Source organism: Diprion similis, chromosome 10 (genome assembly GCF_021155765.1).
Source record: "Diprion similis isolate iyDipSimi1 chromosome 10, iyDipSimi1.1, whole genome shotgun sequence".
Taxonomy (NCBI): domain Eukaryota; kingdom Metazoa; phylum Arthropoda; class Insecta; order Hymenoptera; family Diprionidae; genus Diprion; species Diprion similis.
In genome coordinates this window covers 3,004,629-3,028,966 of record NC_060114.1, presented here as the reverse complement: position 1 = coordinate 3,028,966, position 24,338 = coordinate 3,004,629, and the positions used below count along the sequence as shown (strand labels likewise).

General features: G+C 36.2%; 1 protein-coding gene and 1 pseudogene across 2 annotated transcripts in view; one reads left to right on the top strand and one right to left on the bottom strand.

Annotated features, from left to right (window-relative positions):
• The window catches only part of LOC124411723 (phospholipid scramblase 1), a 39,715-nt gene that overhangs the window by 14,486 nt on the left and 891 nt on the right, over nucleotides 1–24,338 (bottom strand). The gene's annotated exons all lie outside the window — the stretch shown is intronic.
• LOC124411377 lies at nucleotides 3,835–4,489 on the top strand (annotated as a pseudogene).

The window sequence follows — 24,338 nt, the reverse complement described above, 5'->3', positions numbered from 1 at the left end:
TAAAATCGTATATCTTGTCATCTGAGTCACCAAAAGTTGACCCGAAATCTGTGCGATAATTTGGGGTAGTGGATACAGATATGCGACTAGGTAGGATGACAAGTATTTTCGAGCGGTTCCTGGTTCGATCTCGAACAAAATTTCGCGTTGTTTAATAGAAAATAAAAAATGTTACTTATCTGACTTGCGATAAATTATAATTTGTTTGCGTTAATACTGAAAAATTTACCAATTGTAATTAGGCTGAAAATTTCAATTTTATTTTTGATCGTAACCATTCCAAATGATTGCAGGACTTCCTTTGATTCCATTCAGGCTCGATCGTCAATCGAAATTTATAGTAATTCTAATAAAATATTTCCTCACTTTGTAGCCTGAGCATTTGTTTATCTGAACGATATGAGATTACAGTTAACAAATGAGTTTCAATTAATGATTGAAACACTACACCGAATGTTTAGTTGCTTGTACTTAACTGTGATTTTTTCAACTAAATATTCAGTTCCGTTGACTGAGAGTTTTTTAAACCATCAGAATATGATCTTGCATTGATCAAACATTTGTTGGTCAAATAGAAGGATATTCAGATCAACGATATGGTTTTTATATTGGTTATATAACACAGGTCTTAAACTTAATATTTCGCTGATTGTACATCCTCATATTTAAATTAAATAAAAATTTATTCAACAAAACTATTTTTCACTTACTTCGTTCAAGTTACAAATTTTTATAATAACGTAATATTCGAGTTGCATTTGACTCGCGGAAGTGACTAGACACGAATAGTGCGATCCGTCAAAACAGAAGAGAAACATACACAGCCAAGACAAGCAGAACTACGGAGTTGAAGTAAAAAACCCTAGAAAACCGACGCAAGCCTGACGTATAAGAAAAAGCGAGAAAGGTCAGTGAAAAGAAGAAAGAGGTTCATACCCCAGTAAAATTAGACCGAAAAGTAGGAAATATCTATAAAATGGATTCAAAAGCCAAATTTTTTAAACCAAGTAGAGGGTCATAAGAGGTGCCCAAAACCACCGGAATCCAATAAAAATTCCTTGTGATGCACAAACGGACATCGACGACGTAGACGACGTCAATATGCCTGGCCCGTCGACCAAAAAGCCAAAACTTGCATAATTACCGCATATAATATCTAATGATTGTTCCACCTCAAGTAATATTTGAGTCATCGTGAATAAAAACTTGATTCATACAGTTAAAAGGGATTCAAATTTAATTTGAAATAAATATTCTTTATGAATTAATGGCACTTTTTTTATTTCCAGCTATCAAAAAATACTTTCGACAAAGGTTGTGAACAATATTTTTCTCGACAAAACCAGAAAACAAAACCAAAAACAAAATGCAACCAATAGGAGCCAAGATATCTAGAATTGTACACAGCTTCTCCATCGACTATTGTGATCGGAATCGGTAGAAGTAGAATGCAGGTAGACAACTTCGCCGCTGTCTAACTCAGTTAATGTTTGAGTTATCGCAAAATTGCGCAGACAAAATTGTTGAGAATTCAGACCTTTACAAGTTTTATTACAAAATTTTTTTGATGATATCAAAAGGAGGCAATAAAATCGATAATAAACATTCTGAATCATCGATTTATGGCACTTTTTTTAACGCAACAATTTTTCCTTCATAGTTCTGAAAAAAAAAACCTTAAACAAAAGTTGAAGACAATACTTTTCTCTACAAAACTAAACAAAAAAACGAAAATCCAACGAATAGGAACCGAAATATCGAGGATTACCTGTTTTCCAAGATGGCGGACGATGCACAAGGAAACTATTGGATTCCGGTGATTTTGGACGTCTCTCATGACCCTCTACTTGTCCTAAAAAATTTGGCTTCAACCCGTTTTGCCATTTTCAACTCTGATTTTACTGGACCATTAGGGAGTCCCACAGCGAGACGTACCGACAACAAAGTAATATTTAGGAAGGTACAGTCCACTCCCGTAATAGTGCCGCTTCCCCTTATTCTCTTGCTCGAATGTAACCCCCACCTCGGGCTCCCTTCGGATTTCATATTCGTCTCTCTCAATAGTGCCAAGCGCTGGCTCAATGAAATAGTGTAAAATTCTCTGCTTGAAATTCAATTTATTATCACCATTTTTTTAATAATGTTATTTCATCGCAAAATTCATAATATAGTAGTAATATTATTGAAAAAAAATGTCACAAATTTTCATTGTCATCATTAAAATAACAATTGATTTTACTCAAAGAAATAAAGATTATATATACATTTGATGATTTTACTATATCAACGTGTATTTTTAACATATTTTGTGGAATAAATGGAGATACGTGTGAAAAGTTTTCTTAAAATAACGAAATTTAGAAAAAGAGATTGAAATTAGAAAATCGAAACAATCCATTTTTGTATGATAAGGAAAAATGGGTAGAGTGAATCAAAAAATGTGTAGGTTCAACAAATTTATGCATTTCTGCATTGAACTATCACAGAAAAGTACATGATATAAACATATTGGGTGGGGGTTAAAACTTGGAAGCGTCAATACTGCGAATGGCCTATATATCGAAATTTAAAACATGTGAAAATAAAATAACGAAAGATGAATTGTTCGAAATCTTGAGTCACTGGTTAGCAGTCATTCTAATCAGCGATACTTTCAAAAATCAAGATATCGAACAATTCATCTTTCGTTATTTTATTTTCAAATGTTTGAAATTTCGATATATAGGTCATTCGCAGTACCGACCCTTCCAAGTTCTGATCCCCACCCAACATATTCTAAATTTTTTACACTTGTAAATTTCGTTTTTAGAATCACAAGTACTGAATAGAATAACTTTTAATTCATCGAGTGAATCGAGTTAACTACATATTGATCTCACTCACCCTTTCTAATAAATCGTTTCAAAATCGATTTCTATATATTCGAAAAAGAAAATAAAACGCAAATAATTCTGACGAAATAAACACGTCGTGATAAAAAATCAAAACGACGCTTATTAAAATCCTAATTTCTTTTTAAAACTTGTGTATCATCAAAAATTCTGGAATTACGTTACGAGTAGACACAGTTTACCCGGCGCGACTGCACTATCCCAAGAGCGCGACGAGAATCCCGACGGCGCGGTGTTACCGCGCTTCAGTGGCGAGGGTACCCGAGATCCAACAAAAATACCCCCCCCCCCCCCCCCCCCTCCCGCCGCCCCGGCGCCGGCACAATTATGAGAGCGGACTGTATCGACAGTGCCCCGATTACCCAAGATGCTATGCGCAGCTTAGGTCAGCTGAGCTTACTGGAGTTAAAATTTGTTCCATGAGATGACTCTGGGAAATGCTTTTCCACTACCCCTCGCGCAAGTGCATCGCTACGCAACTGACGGTTTGGTAGCTGAAACAACGGTGAGAAACGAGGGGACGATTCGATAGAGTTCAGCCGTCTCGTATAGATGGCACGGGAATCGCGCCACGCAAGGAATCTTGGGTAACCAAATCTGACTGGTTCGCACATCATCTTGGGGGGTAAAGCCAAAAAAGGAAGACGAAAAAGAAGGGCTGGCTTGTCAATACCTTCCTAATATGGAGGGTGGAGGTAAAGAGAACTATCTTATGTGGGAGAAAAGTTGAAAAAGTGTCCAACGGAAGCTGTAAATAACTGTTCAAAAACCCTCCAGAATGGCGCTAGTGTTGTTAGAGGGTCTGGTGTGATTGTAGCAGTTTTGGACGGATTGAAGTATGTCGAGTTCGAAATAATTTTGTAAATATAACCTAAAATAACTGCTTTTTTTCTGCTTGCTGTCTGATTTACTGTGATAAAACTTTTGAAAATGATAGAATAATATGGTAGAAATTTGTGTGTTGAAAAGTTACCCAAGTGGGCGTAAATCAAAAAATCGAAAAAATTATTCACCTCAGTCGCTGTCTTATTTCCAAGCAACAGTACGTAAGATGATTTTTCTATGAAATATTTACTTTATTAACGGTTGTTTATTTTTATAATTTGATTAGTCAATCAACACATTTACGTGTTTTGTTTACACAAATTCACAGACACCAGCGGGATTACAAAAATGGAAAATTTTTTTGGGCATTGAATTGAAAGCTACCGATTATATTTGTCATCTTCATTTTCAAGAGGAGCATATAAAAATGTACGAAAAGTTTAACACAACAAGAGAGCTCAAGAATTTTCTTACAGAGAGAAAAATACTCAAAAGCTGTGGTTTTACCAACGATCCAACATCAGTTTATTCCCATACCAACAGATGAGCTTTTCGCAAGTACCGTACATGAACCGCGAAATCTAAACTTACAGTGCAATCACTCTGAAGACGTACAGCAGTACCGAGTGCAAGAAAACAACATCGAGTGACAGAAAAGATTAGTAGATCAAGAAGTTTCTAATAATTTAATTGATGCTACTGTACAAACTGAACAAGACTTGGAAGAACCACTGTGAAGTCAACATGTACACAATGATTTAAGGTGCTTATAAAGACGCGTTGTACACCTCGAAAACGCGGGGATGCAAAACTCCTATACCGCTCAAGCGATCAGAGTGAAACGTGGACAGTTAATGCCTTATTTTGGCAAAAAGTGATGCGTGTTTTTCCTTTTTCAAGATTTGGAAAAAAATCTTACTGATTGGTTTCCACCCGCAGAAATTGGTCAAATTTTCACAGTTGCACTGAATGGATTAAACTCTCCCGTATGATGCCACTTGGCGATGATGAAACATACATTTTGAGCCCAGTCCCATGAGATTTGATGGTGAAATGACGAAATGGCAGCTGATCTGGTTTTCGATTACGAAATACACCGAAATCTCATTTTGGCGACATTTGTTACCGACTGGTACCACGGAAAAACCGTCAAGTACTTAATTCCGAACATTCATGTGTTATATTATAAGTAGTTTGGAAAAACTTATCTAATTGCCAAGTTTGTAGGTGTAGAACATTTTAAAATGATTTTGAGATTTTTTTCACTATGCTTACGTTCGTGGTTTATTTTATGTAATATTTGTTTTCAGATATAATAGATGCTGCATTAGGGTGATTTTTTTTGAACGACAATTTTTTTTTTTCAGTCCCCATCGAAAATTTTGTTCGATATGTCGAACAAAAAATTCCCTAAAAGTTATAGCCCTTAGTACTAATATTAAGTACTCGCCCAAGGCGTGAAAAGATTTCCCATATAACATACACGTGAATCGAAGCGTTTTTTTTTTCAAATCTCTACAACTCAGTAGAATTTTATGATATCACATTGGTCTTGGTCGCAAATCACGCAGAATTGAACGATCTTCAAAAGTGTCTGAAACGTCGTGAGTCCAACCTACACTGGTGAGATGGTACAGATCACTAAAGTTGATTTTTACCCAAAATTCTCCTTTTTTCGCTGTTATCTCCGAAATAATCAACTTTACCAAAAAAATGTAAATAAGAACTTTGTTGGAAATTCAATTTTCTACAAAAAAGGTCCCGTAGACCTGATTGCTCAGCTTGATATTTCTTGTGATATCGAACTTTAACTTCTTGTCGTATAAAATTTTTATGGTTTATCGAATAAACCGTTTTAAATTATTGATATTGCGTTGGAATTTGATTTTTTTCGATTCGATTTGATCCATTCGATCTATTCCATTGGAATATCAGTGATTCAAAACGTTTGATTCAATAAACCATAATGTTTATTGGTTATATTAGATTGAAACGTTTAATTCAATAGAACATAAAAATTTTATACGTGAAGTAAGTTGAATTCCGATATCTCAAAAAATATCAATCTGAGCATTTTGATCTAAAGAACCTTTCTTGTAGAAAATCAAATTTTCAACAAAGTTATTCTTTACATTTTTTTGGTACAGTTAATCATTTCGGAGATAACAGCGAAAAAAGGAGAATCTTGGGTAAATATCAACTTTAGTGCTCTGTACCACCTCACAAATGTAAGTTGCACTTACGCCGTTCTAAACACTTTTGAAGATCGTTCAATTCTGCGTGATTTGCGACCAAGACCAATGTGATATCATTAAATTCCACTGAGTTGTAGAGATTTGAAAAAACAACGCTTCGATTCACGTGTATGTTATATGGGAAATCTTTTCACGCCCTGGGCGAGTATTTAATATTAATATCAAGAGCTATAACTTTTAGGGAATTATTTGTTCGACATATAGAACAAAATTTTCGATGGGGACTGAAAAAAAAGAATAGTCGTTCAAAAAAAATTACCCTAATGCTGCATGTTATCTTGACAACAGGTGTATGCATAAACTTAAAAAATTGTACATCGGCAAAATTTTTCTATTGTTTTATAATGTGTTTATTATTTTATCAATGATTTATTGATTGATTTATGGTTTTAAAGTTTCATTACTCGTTTTACATTTACATATTGCCGGGAATTCTTCAACTCCTATTACAATTTCTCGGGGATTGGGAAAAGCTTGAGAAAAAAATACCTGTTTCAAGAAGTACTTTACTAGGACTGAAAGTAACCCTACGAGCAACACTAGACATTTTAGATATGCTCAACATTGTATGTGACTATAAATATTCAATGACAGCAACCTTATCTAAAGATCCTTTGAAGATAGTTATACATATGAAGATTATATTACCATTCTCAATACGATTCGTTCTATTTTCTTATGAATATTTATTTATCTTCAATTTCCGAGATTTTTTTCAGTCATGTGATATTCGTACGGAAGAAACGATCACCCTGAACCGAAAATGTTCGCCCAAGTGTATCGCTTGGCGTTTTCCTTTTCTCTAATACATTCACCTAAAGGGTGCAATGTTTCGGGGATAGATCTTCTGAGAAGTCTAATATGACGTAAGAAAGTTTTAACTTCTTCGGATAAGGAAGGCAGGAATTCATGGCTTCAAAGCCTTGATAATATGCTGGAAAGTACTGAACCGTTACTTGAAGGCTCTTCGATCGACGAGAAGCATGATTATAACAACGAGGCCGTAAGTAGTGATACAGTCATACATTGCTGATTACATAGTTCGCAGAGTAAAAAAAAAAATGGTGAAATGTGAGGATTGTTTACAAGCTATGGAGACGAGTGTAGAAGCTGATAAACAATTACAGCTCAACGATGTTATTTGCAAGATGAATTTATATGGTGGATTAAGTTTTGCAAGTAATCGATCATTCGATCTAACAAACCAGTTAGTAAAGTGTGTTCTACGAGCTATCAGTAACTTTCTGATTAGTTTGATTATATATCATTGTTTTCTATTTTAAGCGTATTTTAAAAAATGCGCCATAACGAAGCGGAAGTTTTTCGTTCCTTGTTTATTTCTCTATCCTACTCTACTAACTTTGGCGCTTTCTTTAAAATTCATCCTGTAGCTACTGTGGCGCCACCCTAATTTTAAGCATTTCGATGGACACACCTCTACCCTCCATACTTCTTAAGGGTGGACGGGTCAAAAAATAGCTGATTTTTGCGATTTTTTTTCGTTGATTAAAATATCGATGGCTAATCAATCTGATTTTTAAAACATTCATGAAGAACAGATGAAAAGTGGAGTGATTTTTCTGAATGTCAATTCTCATTCCCAAAAACCCCAAACCTAAAAACCCACGAACTCTGACCTATGAATCGAAACCAAGATGGCGGACACTAAAATTTCGATCTGAGAGAATATCAATGCAAATTCTTACCTACCGGATTTCGGGGTCACTGATTACGAATTCGATGACAGTTTCTCGAAATTCAAGATGGCGGATTCAAGATGGTGGACACCAAAAAATTTAAATCTTGGAGAATATCGATGCAAATTCATAACTTCGATTCATAGGTCAGAGTTGGTGGGTTTTTAGGTTTTTAGATTTGAGAATTTGGAGAATGAGAATTTAATTGATGTAGACACGTCAGACTTTTTTAAAATAAGATAACATTTAAATAATCTATTTCCAGCACGTGTTTTGCGATTGTAGGAAAATCCTGACGTACTGGAAGTAAAAGCTCAACGGAATCGAATTAGGCATCCCAAAATACGTAAAGGAGACGTGCGTTTATCCCCAGAAATTTTTTTTTTCAATTTGTGGTTCGGTGTTATAAATCATTATGAAAGCCGTTATCTTGCTATGAAGGTTTTTACTGCCAAAATTGAGAAAATGGCGGCGGTTTGACAAAAACGTATCAAATTAAGCGAAACGAAGAGAAACAGACGGAAGAAGAACGGAGCCGTCGGAGAGGATCTCGGAACCGAAACGAAACAATCGGAAGGTATCGGAAGCAAAACCAAGTTATCTACCGGAATTTATCAGAAGTAGAATGAACTTTTATAAACAATCAGGATAATGCAGTACTTGAATAATCCCAATCATTTATGAGACCGCCATTTCACTTCCGACAAATTCCGACAGCTTTGTTCCGCTTCCGATACCTTTCGAATGTTTCGTTTCGGTTCCGGTACCTTCCGACAGCTTCGTTCTTCTTCCGTTCCTTTCACTTCGTTTGGCTTCGCTTCGGCATAGCGGGCGTTGACCTAGCCTATTTTTTCGACAGTTTATCGTTAAAAAAAATATGAAGACGTAAAAAAAATCTTCCATAGCAAGATAAAGAATGGTGTGAACAATGTTGTGTCCAAATTTGAGACGGATAGCTTGAAAATTCTTCTATTGAGAGTGTCTACTGTGTTGAAGAACCACTGCTACGGAACACCGTTAAAAAAAGTTAAAAAAAAAGAACATGAACGTCTAAAAATTTATGTTGTTCTTCACGAGTGCTTTGCTTTGACATAAAAACATAAGACTGATTGGCATTTTTAACCATAGAAAAAAAAATCGCGAAAATAAGCTATTTTTCGCCCCGATACACGAGGATGATCCCTCAAGCCCTAAAAGCTGTCGGTAGTGTCCTCGAGACACGGACAGCGGCAGACAAGAGCGGTCGGTACGTTACCCACCAAGAAATCAGATGAAAAGGAAGCGACCTCGCGTATCCACTCAACTGGCCAGGCAGAGAGCGAACAGCATATATGCTCGGTAAGAGATTTTTTGAAAAGAAAAAGAGGGACGTCGGATAGAAGTAGAGCGGCAGAAGAATTCGGTAGAAATCTGAAAAAGTAAAGGAATGCCTACAGATCTTCTCCAAAGTCGGACAGCAAAGGGTACAGGAACAAGAAGAAACGGAAGAACAGAAAGATGTGACAACAGAGGAGCAACTGGACAAGATAGATGACGGTAATGCTTGACGCGCGGGAAGACCTAATACACGTAAGAACAGACAACGCACGAACAAGAGGCGAAATATCGCAGCTGATAAAAGACCTGAACAACAGAGAAAAAGATAGGGAAGAATGAAAACAAGTGGTGAAGAAAAAGCTGGCTGACCTAGAGTCGCGGAGGCAATCGGCAGGGACGATAAGCTCGAGAGGCTAGTGCAGAAGAAAGAAATCTGGGAGAGAAGAGAAACGAAGAATAAAATCGTAGTCAAGGGATGGGAACGCCCCAGAAGGAGCAGGACTAAAGCCAGCCGTAGAAACGCTACTAAAAGAAGAACTCAAGATTTATAATAGCCGAACTGAAGAACTTCGAAGCAAAACTGAAGGTAATGAAAGTGCAAGAACGAAGGGATAGCCGTAAACAGTCCTCAGGTCACCGGCGATAAGCTGACATTGCGAGTCTCAAAAGTGAACTGGAAGTAATGGCATTAATATGTGTTTTTACGCATTATATTAATAATAAATTCATATCTCTCTATCTCTCTATTCTAATAAAAAAAGTCATGTAACGCATAGCAACAGGTAAAAAATATTATAATAACAATAGTATGCGCATGAAGCTGGCGGTGGGGTGAGATGCCGAAAACAAAACAAAAAGCATCTAGCAAACAAAACTTCCTATGTTCATAACAAGATGTGCGCTGAGAAGTTGAACGTGGAGTATTTTCAAATAAACTCATTTAATAATAAAGTTGCTGTTGCTATGAAGTTAGTGTCAAGTGATTGACAGCTGTCATCGGCTGCTGACAGTATTTGACAAATATCTTTATAGTTATCTGTTTCTGACACACAAAAAATAAATATGCAAACGAGAATTATCAAGATGATTGCCGACGGGAATTGTCTTTTTCGCGCGCTGGCGTATTGTGTACACGGCACTCAAGATCGACACGCAGAGGTGAGACTGAGAATCGTTTCAAATATAGTTGATAATTGGTCCACATTTGCGGGTTTTATTACAGGTAATGAGTCAAACAGTGCCGTGATTAAGTCACCTGGTGATTACAAATCACACATGAATAAGAATGGAATTCACGGGGAAGAAGCAGAATTGGCTGCAGCTGCGGACATTTTTAGGATATGTTTAATCGTGTATCGCGGAGAACAAATTCATCCACACCAAATAGGATCCCAAAATGAAAGACAATTCTCGCTACTCTTCACCGGCGACAGAGACAGTGGACACTTTGATGTCTTGCAGAACCAAAATAAAATTCAGATAGTGAGTAATAAGTATGAAAAGTAACAAGCAAATGATAGTAAATCTAAATATATCACCAAACAGTCAACAGGACAGCCAGGATTACGTTGGCAATGGAGAAAGGAAGAGTTTTAATCAGCAGACAAGGCGATGGAGACGGTGAATGGTCGGACGTATCACAAAAGAAAAAGGAAAATAAAATTGTAAGTGCGAATAACAAAATAAGCCATAGAATAATATCAAACAAATATTCGTATAACCAGACAAGAGGACGACCAGGATCTATGTTGACCACAAGAGAAAGAGGTGTTTTGCGGAGTGAACAGCAACGCAAATATAGAGAAAAAAAATAATATAAAGAAGGTGATTTTGGAGAATAACAGGTCGTGCGAGAAAATACCAGGTAAAGCATATTCATATAATATAATAGCAAATAAAAATTCAACTCGGCAAACCAAAGAGCCGGACTCTTTTTGAAAATCATTACCAGTAAATTCTACATCTAGCCATAAAAAATGGAAATGTAATTACTTATACATACAATCATTCGTCGAAAAAAGAAAAAAAATATAGAAATTTGAAAATACAGTCAAACACGTATGAATCCCTAAGCAAATAATTTAACGCCTTTTTCACCATAAAACAAGATGACGGATTAGATGATCTGCTGTGCGCAGCAGCAGCTGAAGCAGCAGAGGAGGAACTACTGCTGGAAACCGACGACGTAGAGTGGTCCGTCTACGTATGGTAAATGAAAATTACACAAGGAAATGTAAAGAAAATGATAAAAAGTGTATCACAGCAAAAACATCCCAAAGTGAACAATTTTTCGCTACATGGTCAACTTCGAACTAAATTTAAAATGATAAATGTACAAGGCAATAAATTTATTTGAAAAAAAAAAAGAATTGTAATCAATTATTTGGACATTATAAACCAGACACAGTAGACTCTATATCCCTATATGTAGATATACGTAAAAAAAATCTGAAAATAATAACTGTAGCAAAATAAGTCGCCAAATGCAATTGGGGTTGCATGGCATCGGGGGTTTTATACATGTGAGTGGATTCGTTCAATCTGAGCAGGCCTGCATAGGGAGCCAATAGCAATGTTGGGTTGATCGGAAACAACCGATTAACAGTTGCAGACCTGTCATCAAATCAGCATAAATGAATTCACCTGTCTAATAGACAATGTATAAGGAAATAGTGAGGCGCGTAGCGCCGAGACCTCGGCAGCGAGCGAAGCGAGGGCTTAGCGTTACCACAAAAATAAATACCGTAATGAAGAAAAATTTGCCCTAAGAGCTCAACAGTCGGCGCTGGGAAACTCATCAGCAGGAGACAGAGGACGAAGGCGTGGGGGAACAAGATCAGGACGAACCTAGAGCGCACCGACGCCAACTCGCCGTCACCCACCCTGGAATTCAGGAAGCGGAGAATAGCCCACGCAGAAAAAGGTATAACGAAGCAAATTAAACGGAAAGAAACCAGTAAAAAAAGGAAGAAATTTCAGAATAGGCTTCGGGAACGTAGCGAAAGTCTAGATGAACGATCGGCAATTCTGGGAATATCTAGAAGGGTACGACATAGTCGGAGCCGAAATATGGATTGAGTAACAACAGTAGCCAAAGCTCAAGAACAACCTGCTGGAGGCCTTCACGTGGAAATGCACGCCAGCGACTCGAAAAAAGCACAAAGGAAGAGTGAAAGGTGGAATCCTGACGGGAGTTAAAATCCAAGTCTGCGTGGTAGAAGCGCAGGGAGACGTGAACGGAGTAGAAGAAAGAAGGATCAAGCATGACAAAGAAATATGGAGAATTTTCACGGTCTATAGTAAGGACGTGAAAGAAATGGCAAAAGACATGGGAGAAAAACTCGAATGAGGCGAGGAAACCAACACGCTAATTGGGGGGGGGGGGGGGGGGGGGGGGGGGTCAACACCAGAATTGGCACAGAAAGCAAGTGGGCCCGGGATAACGAGGATCAGAAATCCCCCCAACAAAGCACCTCTGGTGCAAGACCTTTCACCAAGTACATTAAAAATGTGTTCTTATCCTTTATCAAAAATGATTGAAATCATATCCTACCGCCAAGTACATGTCTGTTAAATGACGATAAAAGCATGATTGAAACTTAACCCTTAGCTTCAACGTCCTTCTAGAATCACACTGGTGTCACAATGGGATCAGACTGACCCTAAACTTATCCAACTAGAAAGGATAATTAAATATGAGTAAAAAACAGATGATAATGAAATATCAAAAAAAAAAAGATAATTAAATATGAATTCAAAAAATTCAGAATAAAAATTTAATTAGTAAGTGGTACTTGGCAGGTTTTTTCAAAGCACGATACATACATGAAACGATAATGATAAAATTTGATTTATTCCTGAAGGCCTTTTTCTAAAAAGGTCTGCCCAGTACTACTTACTAATTAAAGTTTTTTCTGAATTTTTACCAATGTATGAGTTATTTTGTTTTTTATTCATACTTAATTATCATTTGTATAGTTGCACAAGTTTAGGGTCACTCCGATACCATGGTAACAGCAGTGTGATTCCAGAGAGTTGCGGAAGCTAAGGGCTAAGTTTCAATGATACTTTTATTGTGAATTCACAGACATGTACTTGGCGGTAGGATATGATTTCATTCTTTTTTGATGAAGGATGAGAACACATTTTTAATGTACTTGGCAAAAGGTTCTTGCACCGGAAGTGTTTTTTGGGGGGATATCACTACTTTTTGTACAAATTTATTTGTTACTCATTTTTATGTGAAAACTTTTTTGATAGGCATTGATAACATGGAAATGCAGAGAATTGTTTTGGACCAAATTCATGGTTACTTTAAGACGGTTTCATCGCAGCACTAGTTGGTTCGAAGGTGCTATAGCTAGATTGTCAAACCAAGTTTACCCGATTATACATGAGCATAAACTTAGGCTTCGCAAGACTATTAACTCTGCGTGTAGCCTCATCGAGAGCTTCGCTGTTCGTCAAACCAATTTGAAGCAGTCTAACAATAATGACTAATTTGTATATTTTTACTTAGTTCTGAACCTATGACTATGAGAAATTGGGTCAGAAATTTTTTTAAATCTTTTTTTCATTGTAAATTTAGAGTATTCATCGACTTAGGCTATATCAGGCCAATTTACGATATCCTGGGGGAAAGGGAAGTTTAAAAAAAAATTGTTATCAGAATTTTTTTTTACCATTTTTAGAGGGGGGCCGTCGTGCCCCAGCAAAAAAAATTCCTTAGAGATTTGGTAAAATTTCGGTGAATTTGTTCAAAGTAGAACAAAAATAAATTACTTTGATGGTAAAGAGCCACAAAAAGTAATAACCAGCTTAGGGGGGCCGTCATGCCCCACCCTCCCCTAATAACTACTTTTGTAGAATTACAAATTATATCTAAGCGGCAACGATAGTAACAACATGATTATGAGCTTTGTTTATTAACAATGCACCAATTTTTCTCATACTCCTATGTAAACTCATGTGAAATATTGAGTTGACGTCGCACAAGTAGCGCTACTCTACTCACGGTGGTGATTATTGCCATCACGTTTGGCACTATTTCTATATCTATATACACTTAAAACTTCAAGTCTAAAGGAGTGGACGAAAATTCTTGATCGAACCAACGATGTCTACGATTTTGGAAATATTATAACTGGTTTATTCCGGCTCTTCGTCCATCGATCGTATTGATATAGGACTTAATTGTAAGCTCTAAAGATCTATAAACCTCTGAAGCTTGTCGAATACCCAATTTCATCGTGAAAAGGAAGACATATGTGATAATATTTTCGCCGGGTAGGTCAAAGCATGGTGTAAGGAAACAAGATGTGTTCTTGCGCATCCACTGCCGCTTCGGTTGTTGATAGTGTGCCTGCACATGACGTCATTTATATTCAACTATAATTGTCGTGAGACATCACATGCGGACATCACGTGACTTTGTTACTGCGCATCTCCGTTTAGAGCACACCTTGTTTCCTTACGCCATGGGCCTAAGGTTCTTGTTCGCGGTAAAATATAGTGCGTCGCCTCCGCACGCGTTCATGTTTTTTTTAATGAATAAAGGAATCATTTTTTTTTTATCATTTTTTTATGTTTGAGCTGAACAAATATTTTTTTCTCAATCTAAAATTTTACTTAATCTTCCCAATTCTTACACTGTTTCGGAAACGTTCAAGTTTTGTTTCAGTTTGACGAAGAATAAACGATAAGAATGGTGCTCGTTTAGCTAGTTTCTTATCTTCCTTAACAGCCCTATCACACAGCAGGAAATTCGTCTTTTAGAATTTACTGATACGTGTAGGCATGTTTTCCCAACGTATGGTTCGAGAGTTGAATGCATTTCCTCCAGAACTCTCGAGAGGCACGTAAGGCAGCAACAGGAAATGTGGGCTTTGAGTGAGTATTTATGTCGCGTCTGTGTCGGTATACACGTTGCCTATATCAACGGTATCAAAACTTTTCATCGCTACACCAGCCTGCAATCACTTTTTGTAATTTCTGAATGGATCGGCTAATATTTGTCTTTTGTAAATTATTGCTAACTCTGCATTAATATTTTGGGGAACCGCAAAACATATTCTGACCTCGCTACACTATAGTACTATAGTAGGGTGCTGATCTTATGTTTATTTTTTTTCGATATGCTTATCATTCTGAGTACGAAATGATTTTCCACACCAAAAGAAATTTTGCTACCTATTCTCTATAATTTTCTAAATTATTTTTATGATCTAAATTTCATGACGCTAAATTTCATGATCTAATCGATTATGTACATTCAAATGATTTTCAATTTTTCATTTTCAAAAAATCATTTCCTGATTATAATTCAGCCTTATACATATCGTAAGAAAATTTTTTACTACCGACTCATTGCAACTATGATTGGCACCGATTTTTTAATTTCTGCTCGCAAAATATAATTATGTAACTTGACATCAAAATTTTTTCAAATTGCGACTTAAGACTGTGATTAGGAACGATTCTTTTCTAATTACAATGCAAAATGTAATTTGCTAGACGAGATGCAGGCTAATTTTTTAGTTGAAAAATCTTAAAAATGTCAGCCAAATGTTAAAAACCCGGAGCCGGATAGTTTTAAGAAGGAGGCCAAAACGTGATTTTGAAGCTATGATGTAAAACTAAAAGCAATTGGGCCGAGTAGGGACATTCGTCGATTACGAAGTCAGATTATAGTTTAGGTCATACTTTTTCAAGTTGGAGGTATAGAAAAAACATTCCTTGAAAATGTAGCTGACCCGAGATCCAGTTTTATATTTCAGCTCAAAGTAGCGTTTGTTTGTTTTTCAGAACCGCTGTATTGCCAAAATAGCAATAGTATATCGTGTCACAAGTGCGGAAAGTGGGTGATTTCTTACGAGTGTGAAGTTTGTAACGTGAGCCGTAAAGTACCGCGTTCACACGAGTACTGCAATCACACGAACACTAGTATGATCACAGCATGAGCGAAGAAGAACGCTGTAAACACACGAGACAGATATCCATGGCGAAAATAATATCGACGATAAACTAAAAAATAAAGAATATGTGGAAAATCCCATTATTTCGGATTTTTGTCGTAAAAAAGTAAGAATTTCAAAAAATAATTATGAAAATCTGTTGTTTACTATTGATAATTAAAAAAAAGTGAAGCCAAAAACGTATTAATACAGATAATTACGTAAATTTTAAATTGAATTAGTCGGGTAATAATTTTTCGTACATCGTCATAAAGTGCTACAAGCATCCACCGCCAAATTACAAAAGTTCTGCACTTACTCAATGCTCAAATAGTTCTTCGTGATTTAATGCACGAAACGATACATCTTTACGAATAATGACGTGAATCTACTATGGGTGAAATAAATGGTAAGTCTGTAAATTTTCCTATCCCAAACGAAGGTGAGAAGTCGACAATAAAGCATTAGATATAGTATAATTTTATGAAATTAGCATATTATTATGAATTATTAAAGTACAAAGTGACGGCACTGTATCTCGAATATACAGGGTGAGTCAATTGAAACGCCGAGAATGGGAGGAGCTCAGTTGTGTTGATATCAACGTAAGGTTATAATGAGAAATAAACTCACGATATGACAACAAGTGAGAGATGACAGCAAGACAAGACGAATCTGATTGTTGACATTTTGTGCTGTCGTCTTTCCTTTGTTGTTACATCTTCATTATTGTTTCTCATTCGCAGTGGTTAAATACATGTAGACTTCGAACCTTACTTTGATCAACATAACTGAGCTTCTCTCGTTCTCGAAGTTTCGATTGACTCACTCCAGATTGACTGAGGAATACGAAGTGATTTGTCAACTAAGCTCCTCCCATTCTCGGCGTTTCAATTGAATCACCCTGTACACGATGCTTCAGAATTCGTGGCGAGTATTTTACCGAATAAATCTTTGTCGGATTCGGGATTGAAGGTTTTTTACACACTTTTTTGTAGACACATTGCCTTCAATTTCTGTAAAATTGGGATGATTCGTAGTTATTTATTTATTTAATGAATTTATTCATTATAAGCCTCAAGAAAATGTTATTTATTATATTTTTTCTTTCGCTAATTCCAGTTTAGAATACGGAACTAAGAGAATAATTGCTTCTGAAACTTGCATCCCAATTTTGCACGAATCGAAAATTCAAGAGAAAAAAGGGTTAAAAAATGGTAGGAAAGATTTTTCTATAACAATTATACGATAATAATTTGTTGTAATATTCCGTGCAAATCTTAAATCGCCCGATATACTACAAATCTATTTAGCGAGATAAAAATACTGTGAAAAGCTAATAAGAGGGACGAATAATTTACCTCTTGAATTATTATTTGTTTATATCCTTCTTATACCTGATATATTTGGTACTAAGTAATTGATTAGAGATTAATCCGCATTTTTTGGATCTAAATATCACATGTAAGCTGCACGAATGCTCGGGGCTGATATGGTCTCCCATTTTTTCAATAAGTGTAACATTCTTACACTTACACATGCAATTATATTGCATGATAACGAAGTATTAGAGATTATATAGATCAATACGCAGTAGATGTTATAGACAGTGATGCCGTCGAGACGAGAATTTTTCGACGAGACGAGAGAAATTTCTCGTCTCGTTTTCGAGAAATCTCAAAACAGATTCCTTGTCTTGTCTCGACTCTCGTCGAGAATCTCGAGAATTTGTAAACAGTTCTGGAATTGAAATTATTAGAAACACTCGAAAATCTATATGTGTGTGTTTTTTTTTATACGTGTTACTATTCCCACATTTTAGGGGCCAAAAAGTGCATGGCTGATATACTTTGCGCAATTCTTGAAAAAAATGAGGAGCCAAATGAGCCATCCCGACACTATTTTCAAGTAAAACTCTTAAACAATAAAAGTTAAGGAGCTAAAAATTTCCACAAAACTTCTTCAAGGCATTGTGAAAATGTTGGTATAATTGCAAAATGAAAATCAAAACTTTCGTCATACAGCTTTTTTAATTGAAAACATCGGCAGGAGATTTTAACAAAATTCAAAAAAAACAATCGCCATTTTGTTTGTATTTGATATTGATATTGAGGATTGCAATTGGGCTTAAAAGACGCAGAATACATTCATTTTCATCCTGTGCAAGTTATAAGAAGAAATATGAATATTCAAAAAAGTTATGACAAGTTGAAGTGAAAAAAGCATTAAATTTTTGTTCCCTCAAGAATGGCTTCTTCTGGAAATAGTTTATAAACTATAAAGATTATCAGTATAGTTTATTCGGGAAGAAGATGCGGAATGAAATTATCTACCGAGCCTATATTTTCACGAATCAAGGAATGCTTTATCTGTGAAACAATAGTGTCCATAACCAAAATAATATTATTTTTTTATGGTCTGCACCAGCAGTCCACGTACTGTAAAAGGACTGATGGGTGAATATCCAATCCTCTTTCTCTAGAAACTCGAGGTCTTTGATGAAACGAAACCACATGGACTATGTGTCATTTGTATCGGATAATATATACATATATACGTGTGTATGCGTGCGTGTGTCTAAGAAATAAGTATCCAAATGCTCTTAATATCTAATTTTGATTCCCATTTTTTTTTTTTTACTTTCGAAACTCGCAAAATTTCTCGAAATTCTCCAAATTCTCGTCTCGAGCCTCGATATTGATTCGAGACGAGATGAGAAATTTAGATTCCTCGTCTCGTCTCGTCTCGTCTCGTCTCGTCTCGTCTCGTCTCGACGGCATTAGTAGTTATAGAGATATCTCTCAATTGCCTAAACACCCTTTAGGACGGTGTACAGATTAATCGGTTTAATATTTATGTCAAATAATTGCATCAAAGTTTCAGAAATACTAATTTACTGACACGTGTATTAAAGGTGTTTCTATAATAAACATTACTTGAACGAATAAATTTGCATTTAAAATAATAATTTTGTTTGTGCATGCGTCCTAAAAACCATTGCAGAAAAGTACGCGATGTGTGAAAATCTACAAGAAAAACTATCATATTTTATGAAAATCGACAAAAAAATTATTATGTTCTGTGAAAATATCCTACGAGAATTAGAAGAGTAACTAAAAAGTACGTTCTTCTATGACAATTTCTATGCGAAAACTACGCAAATGGGCCAAATATGCTATTAAAACGTGGTTTTGATCGTAGATAATCGTAGAAATCAATTGCCCATCCGCACATGTGGTACACGCTATTTCCTGGGACAGCTGTGAAGGTAAGTTTAGTTACGTAAGGATTTGAAAAGCAAACCAGTGTAATATAATAATATGAAAGAAGTATTTATATTAAGAGCAATCGAGAGGTTCAGAGGCATACTCCTGGCTTCATGAAACTGAAGCTAAACGCGCAAACTTCATGTTGAACTCGGCGGCATGACGTCACTGGCGGTGAGTAAAGTCCGTGCGGAAAATTGAATTATCGGAAAGTGCGCGTTCGCCAAGAAAGCCCTAATGTGAGCACTAACGTGTAAGATTAAGAATTTGATCTAAGCGTTTGAGCCAACGTCATTTTACTGAACTGTTCAGAAATTGGCCACTTCCTTGGGCACTAAACTCATGCTTCACAGCTTTGAAAATTCAACTTTCCAAGCATGTGTAGGAAAAAAATTATCCGGCATCGTAGAATGTGTATACAGTCGCGTTAAAGAGGTGGGAAAAGTATTGCAAAACGTGGTACCCTTAAGGGGGCACGAGGGTTTGAGACACCAAAAAAAGCATATTTTTGTGATTTTTTTTATAGAGTACCTTATTTATTAATATTTTTAAACTTTCGTACATTATTAAGCATTATTCTAAGAATATTCTGCTACATTTTCATTAAAAAATTTTGAAAATTCAGCCAGTGGTAGTAGTGAGAACCGAGTCACCTTAGAAAAAAGTTTCCATGCGGTAGTCAAAATTTCTCGAAAACCTTCGGACCGATTGCGCCTAAACTTTGCACACTTCATTTACATACTAAATACTAGTTTCTGAACGAAGGATTTTTTTTTGATTGCACCTTCACCAAAAGTTCAAAAATGAATATTTTTTTAATTCCTTCGTTCAAATTCAAGATAAATTTATGCACTAAAGAAATCCCTTTGGTTTTTTAATTTCAGATGAAGCAATCATGAGTTATCCTGACTATCGCATGGAAACTTTTTTTGAGGTCACTCGGTTCTCACCACTGCCACTAGCTGAATTTTCAATATTTTTTATGGAAATGTAGCAATATTCTTAGAATAATGCTTAATAATGTACAATAAGTTTAAAAATATTAATAAACAAGGTACTCTGGAAAAAAAAAATCACAAAAATATGGTGGACGAAGTCAAGGTTCCAGTATAATTAGTCTTACATAAAAAATAATTTCAATAAGACCCACATCATGCAAATGATATTGTTCATAAATCTTGAAGCTACGCAGACTATGGGGGAAGTAGTAAACATAGGACATTAGGTCTTATACTTTTTAAAAGTTCGCAGTCAGTCACCGCCAATTCAGCACCATCAAAGATTTCTCGCCTGTTTCTCGCAGGCTAGCCATCCACTTTTTAATTTTAAAAGACAATTATCGTCGTCGATGCAATCGTTTTACACCGTTTTACAGTTTAAAGTTAAAATGGAGATGATCAGCCTGCGAGAAACAGACAAACAGATAAACTGTGAAAGGCTGTAAAATGATTGCATCGACGACGATGATTATGTCTTTTGAAATTAAAAAGGAGTTGGTCAGCCTGCGAGAAACAGACGAAAATCTTTGGTGGTGCCGAGTTGGCAGTGACGTACTATCTAGTACGTTTTCGTGATTGCGTTAAAAAAAAATTTTGTAACTGCGCTAACCCACTAGACATTTAAATAATAATTAATAAAAATAATTTGATTAATTATCAAATAAAAAAACCTATGCGATACTGCATATATTGTATTCCATTTATATTGAAAGAGACGCGAAAGCAATAATATAGGAGCTTTGAGAGAGATAGACTGAGAATCTGTTTTACTGAAAGACTACAATACACATGACTATTGAAGGATTTTAATTTTTATCTCTAATAAGAAAAACACCGTTGCTATGCGTTTAGTGTTATCGTGAGTCGTACCTCGATCTGTACCATATGTTTAATTGATTTATGATTTAGAAAACATAAAGGATATTATTGACAAGTATGGAGTATCAATATTTTCGATAATTAATAGTATACCATTTACGTAATCATAATTAAATTCCTTGTACGAAATTTTCGATTCTAGTACGTTTGTGGCGCCATTTAATCTGGCGAAGAATTTCAGTCTGGCAACACTGTTAGCAACCATGTGCGCATTGTCAGCAAAGGCGGAGCTTGCGCAATTACGATTTCTGCAAATGTGATGCGATGTCAGTCCCACCGCGTTTGCAGTTATCGAGGTCCCAGGGTAATACGATTTGTGTTAAGATTTACAACCATCTGCTAAACCCTCGTTAAAAACTGGATCCAAAACGATGATAACCGAAAAAAACACTTTTTCAATCAAATCAGTCAGTAAAGATTAATTATGGAAAATTGATAGAAATTCACGTAGCTTAAATTTTATCGGATCAAATTGTATTGACGGAATAATTAAGTATAGAAAACGACATAATCTTAAGGAAATCAGCCACACGTAAAGTAATTAATCTTTTGTGGTCGTTGAAAAATAAATACAGTATACATATATGATTATCCGAACGTCAGTTATCCGAAACGTCAATCATCCGCAAGATTATTCAGTTCCTGGTTTTTCGAATAACAGGCCGTTACATACATTGTTGCGCGACATCGCGAGCTCAGATTTGCACGGCATACCCGCCTGACTTCTTTCCAATGTAAACCAAATATGGAAATATTTATATTTTATAAAATATTAATATTAGTATTAGCACTTGTTTTTTATTATTATATTCTATCTGATGTATTCTACTTCGTAAGCGTTATAAATGATGGCCAAAAGTATTATGAATCGATAAAAAGATAGGTCAACTGTTTGATTGAACGAATCAGCGTTTTTATTTTCACACTGTTCGGTTATCCGAATTTCCGATTATCCGAGTGGTCCCGGGTCTCAATTAGTTCGGATAATCGACGCACTACTGTATTTAGAATAAAAATCCGACTAAGACATCAAAAAATCTTGATTCTTTCAAAGTATTTTTTCAAATCATGTTATAACTTGAAGTCGAAACCTATAGAGAAAGATCATCACATTGAAGGTTTTACTACGTAGTCGGAATATAAGTAAGTAGAACAAAAACATTCATCTATGTACAGCAAGTTGGATAGATACTGACACGTTCGACGTCACTAGGAATTTTACGACACACGGTGTTGAATGAGCGCCGTTTGTATTACCCGGCGAGCGCTGCATAGTACGAAGAGAGATAGCAACCAAAACCATGTCACATAGCTAAAAGCGTGTAAAATCGATATATTAGGTGACCCTAGACCCCCGACTAAGTGGGTAGTAACGGTCAAAAGTGTTTAAGTGTAGCATCTTCGTGCTATGTCAAAAAAAATTGGTAGACTGCAACATAACAAAGTGTCTGATATTGAAAATGTACATAGAGTTTGTTATTTTATTACTAAAATTTGCGTTTTAGGCACTTTGCGCGTAGCGTTTGACCTGAGTGTATTTTCAAAAATGTCAACAAATCTGACCCAAGTAACACATAGCAGAACAGTTAACATTTGTCTTAAATCATTCGCACGGATCCCCAGATTACAAAAATACTGTTTTCAGACATTTGCAGTGTCGCCTAAGGTTATCTGATTAGTTAGATGCTATATTCACTTTGTCTGATGTCATTTTTTTTTTAGACATTTGGGCAACGTATTAAATAATTTCCGACCAACTTCAGACATTTTGTTATGTGTTATTTAGGTCAGATGTGTTGACATTTTCGAAATGTTATGAAAATGTAAGGCGACACGATATTTGTCTGAAAATTCATTTTTCCACATCAAATGACGATTCTTTACCTATAAAAATGATTTTCAGACGTTTTGCTGCGAGTCAGTTTTTTGGTCACAGTTTTTCCAAAATCGTCTCCTAGTTACGCGCTACAATTTTGGTGTCTGAAAACTGCGTTCTTGGTATCTCAGGACTATTATCTAACTACATTTTGAAAATCACATATTTTGCTATATGTCACTCAGGTCAGATTAGTTTGCATTTTTGAAAATACGCTCAGATCAGACGTGACACGAAAAATGTTTAAAGATCGAATTTCTGGGTACAGGGTCATATAATCTATCGATTTCATACGGTTTTAGCCATTTAACTATGTGGCAAAAATTCTAGTCGCCATCTCTCGTACTAGCAGATTCTATTTTGTTTTCTGCTCCGGTAGTGCAAACGGTGCTCATCCAACAAAAATTCCTAGGAATATCGAACGTGTCAGTATCTGTCCAATTTTCTGTACATACCTACAAGGACGATAAACAAGTGAATAATACTCTTTAGAATAAGCATTAATTGCAATTGTAGTCCGAACGATGGCTCCAACACTTTGTCACCGCATTTGCAGTTCACGTTCGGAGAGCATCATTCCATACTCAGGCTTTTATACTGAACTGCGAATCACCAACCGATGATAAGTGGAAAATAGATATGCGGTGGAATCGGTAACAGTCAATATGAATGGAAAGTGGGAACGTTTTGTTACCAACCGTTGGTGGAGCAAATTCTGATCGCAACAACAGTGCAGTATAAAGCACTGAAAGGTCGACGCCCATCTGAACCGAGCGGCGAGACTATCAAGATTTATTTTTAAGGTCGTTAATCCAACGTTAAAAAGGGTAGAAAGGTCCCCGCTAAATGTACACATATTCTCTGTTGTTGGAGCGTGCCTACTCGATTCCGAAAAACGCTTACACAAACAGACCGTCAACGTATCGCAATAATCGCCAGGCGAGTCTGAACTCGGCTCTCCGTGATGAAATGACTTTCCAACATTCGCTGCTGCATATTTCTGGAAATAAGGCTTTGTCCTTCGGTCACGTGACGGCAGTCATTTTATCCATATAAATCCTGGAAACAGCTCGTCTAATCGGCGGTCACACCGCAATTGGAATCTTTTCCGTGCTGTTTTCAAAATGAAAACAGGAAAACCTCGGTCGAGGTCAGTAAAATTATGAGGGCTTCAATTCCTGCGACACTTTGTACGTCGTTCTATCATGATTCTCGTGCATATGACTACACCGACATATTTCTCGGAGCTGCTTTTATTATTCATCCAATACGTGGATGTTATAATGCGAATGATGCATCGCTCCGATATGTACGTACTTTCATGCGGTGACATCATCGTGCTGGATTGCCACCACTTTACGAATGAGCAGGAGTGTAATCA